Below are 3564 nucleotides of genomic sequence, written 5' to 3' on the forward strand. Positions count from 1 at the left end.
AGCCCGACGAGCGCGTCAAGCAGGAGGTCAGCACCGACGACATGTACAACTTCCACCAGTACTACGACACCTCCGGCCGCCGCAAGTACTTCTAGATTAGGTTTAGTTTAAATTTAGTCAAAGTAATATATGGGAAGTTTGGATGAATCTAATCGAATCACGCTTAAGTTTAAAATTTCCGAAATTTTGTTTAAGGGACGCGACTGGGGAGCAACGTCCCCCAAACGCGGCACGAACGAAACACGTCCACCAAACGCTCAATCCGGCGCGGTTTGGAGGACGCTTTGGGGATGCGACTGAAGATGCTCTTAGTCAGTGGCAGACCTAGGATTTTGACAAAGGGTATGCCACGTCAAATTTTGGCATCTTTATTGATAAGAATTTGGTCTTATAGAATATAAAGTGAAAATGAGGATTAAAAAAATATATAAAATATTAAATAAAAGTGGATTTTGCATTATAATTAAAAATTGCAATTCTTTGACACATGCACGATCGACGATGCGTTCTAATATCCAACCAAATTATCGCGGTTGTGATCCGATCCTAAGTTTCAGAAGTATACGGCCGCGGGGTAATCATTTTGCCAACACTATAAGGTGCAATTAGATTGTAATACTAAAATAAACAACAAAATTTTTTTTTAAAATGTTATAGAAAGGCACAACGAAATATAGAAAAAATAATCATATACTTACCTCAGACTAAAACAGCTAGCACATACGTGCTGAACAATGCAGGAAGCTAATAACCCATGTGGCTGAAGGATGCATGATCGGCTTGATCAAATTGGCCAGCTGATTACCAGATGCTTGCTCGGCTGGCCGCAGGGTATGCCGTGGCATATGCGGCATACCCTGTAGGTCCGCTAGTGCTCTTAGTCTACCTAGTTATATGGAAAAGGCATCCCAATCTACGGCCTGTCCTGCATTTTCCAGGCTTGCGAGTTGCGATTGCCAGCAAAGGCCATGCATGCACATCCTGGCCTCCCGGCAATTTCGGCCATTGGACGCGATAGTGTGCTGCGATGCAGGCTTCTTCTCCTCGCCCTCATAATCATAGCCACGATCAAACTCGAAAGTCAAACCCCCCATGCCCGCGCGCTGGAGGCTGCGGCGATGGCCAACCCTAGAGTCAAAGTGCGAAAATGGCACAACACCGAGCTGGACGGCGGTGTCACACTAACACCACCGGCGAGCGAAGCCGGAGTAGGGCCCGACCAGATCAGCAACCTGCCCGTCGACGCTCTCCGCAGCATCGTCTCGCTGCTCCCCACCAAGGACGGCGCCCGCACCCAGTCCCTGTCCACCCGGTGGCGCCACCTCTTCCGCTCCGCCCCGCTCAACCTCGACGTCAAGCTCCGCCGCGAGGACGAGCCGGGCCCATCCAGCCTCGTCCCCCGCATCCTCGCCGACCACCAGGTGCCCTGCCGCCGGCTCTCCCTCACCTGGTACGGCTACAAGTGTGACATGGTCTCCCCATTACTGAACCGCTGGCTCCACTCGCCAGCCCTCAACGGCCTCCCCGAGTTCCATATGCGGCACAACCGCACGGCAAAACGGCGAGGAGGACTTGTGGCGAGCGCATTACACGCTGCCGCCGTCCGTCCTCCGGTTCGCGCCCACCCTCCGCACCCTCAGCGTCAAGTGCGCCTGCCACAGGATCCGTTTCCCCTGCGTGGCCGGCGGCGATGTACAGTTCCCCCACCTCAAGCAGCTCACGTTTAAAGGTGTCATCATCTGGGAGGCCGACCTCCACGGCGTTCTTGCCGGATGCCATGTGCTGGAGAGCTTGGTGCTTAGTGAGCTGGATGGCGTCTCTGGCGTTCGGATCAGCTCCTCCACCCTAAGGAGCCTAGGTGTCTCCTCTGGTTTTGGACATGAGCCAGAAGAAGTGTTGGAACAGGTGATTGTTGAGGATGCCCCGAACCTAGAAAAGTTCTTCCTAGATGGAGCAGAGTACTGCCTATCGATTTGCGTCGTTTGGGCACCCAAACTGGAGTTCTTGGGTTCTCTGCCACGAGGTTTCACCACAGCCAAGCTCCAAGCAGCATTTCTTCAGGTAACCAAGAGCTTTTGTTTTCCTCTCTATCAAGAGACACATCTCATCATATTTACAACCTCGTGTGGTATCCACTCACATGCCTTGTGAACTTGTTTGCTAATTACTCACATGTCTTGCTTAATTCAGAGAACCGCTGCTGCCAGCTTGATGAGTGTGATGCGAACCGTCAAAGTTTTGGTTTTGTTTGTGGACCCCACGAAAAACTCATCCTTTCCTTTCCGCGGACGCGGAGTAGAGGTTGCCCCTCCACCTCTACGTTTCTTGTGTCCACTGCGATTTTCTCCCCCGCAAATTACCATCTCACTAAATCTTCCTGGAACGTGGATTTAGGCCACAGGAGATATGATTGGGCGTTCGTTTATTTAGATTTAGGCCTAATTCGTTTAGTTGGCACGCCCTGGTTTCCTAAGGCTCGCGCGGCTGTAATCCAAACAGGCCCTAAAATGCTTGCAACCTCCCCAATCTACATGCACTTTATGATTTCGACGATTAAATCTCTTTCATCCTTTTGCAAAATTGCAACCTGTACTACAAGTAATGCTGCTATGCACTTTTCCTCTCTGCGATACATATTTGTCATCCTTTTATCTTACCCTGCAAACGATTTTACTCAGGTTTCCGTGCTCTGCTCTCCCATCCGGGGTTTGCTATGCTGCTGGACCTCCTACCGGTGCGTCCACGCCGGCTACGAGCTGCTGCCAGGCTCATGATGCAACAGGACTTATTTCACCTTTCATTTACTGTATTCTTGTTTCTATAAATTTTCTGAGCTAGGACAGATTCATGATGTATCAATTTTTACATCATAAATTCTCTCTAGTTCATTTAACTAAAAGTTTACAAGTGTTCTTTTCTTGGTTGCCACGTGTCACCTTCGATGCATATTATCATTCTTTTCTTGGTCGGCTATGTGCTGCTGCCAGCATCATGCTGCAACAGGGCGTCGACCACCAATCTCGGAAGGTCTCCTCTCGACCCCCCCCCCCCCCCCCCCCTTGTTTTTATTTTTTTTACTACTAGGGCCACGCTGCTGTGTGTTTGTCTAGACGGCGACCTAATTCTCCTAGTCGGCACTGTCTGATTTGGTTACCCACGTGCCTGCTGATTCTCTCTAGATACATTTGTCAACTAATTGTGCGTACCTACTCTCTTGCCTATCTTCTGATTTTATAGAAAGCGTTCCACTACATGGGTGCAATTACCAAGTTGGATGTAAAAGATCCCAATCTATGCGCTTCACCATTACGAGGATGCTTCCTTTTCTCTGTTCTCCTGTTGCAAGTTGCACTAGCATGGCCTGCTATATGCACTTTATGAGCATTTATCTAAAACCGATGTTTCTGAGCTTGTGCGTGCACCAACTTCCTTTATCTTACTATTCAAAGTGGGCATTTCCTTCATTTTATACAACTTGACCATGCAAATTATGAGGCAGCATATAGAGCCATTTCATAAATAAAATACTTTGGCACCACCATGTAATCTTCCTTTTGCTTTCAG

The 3564-nt window shown here is 49.0% G+C and overlaps 1 pseudogene; it reads left to right on the forward strand.

The window, feature by feature from the left end:
• The first annotated feature begins 1118 nt into the window (after positions 1 to 1118).
• On the forward strand, positions 1119 to 2774 carry LOC124646977 (annotated as a pseudogene).
• Positions 2775 to 3564: the final 790 nt, after the last annotated feature.

This window comes from Lolium rigidum, chromosome 1 (assembly GCF_022539505.1).
Source record: "Lolium rigidum isolate FL_2022 chromosome 1, APGP_CSIRO_Lrig_0.1, whole genome shotgun sequence".
NCBI classification, from domain to species: Eukaryota; Viridiplantae; Streptophyta; class Magnoliopsida; order Poales; family Poaceae; genus Lolium; species Lolium rigidum.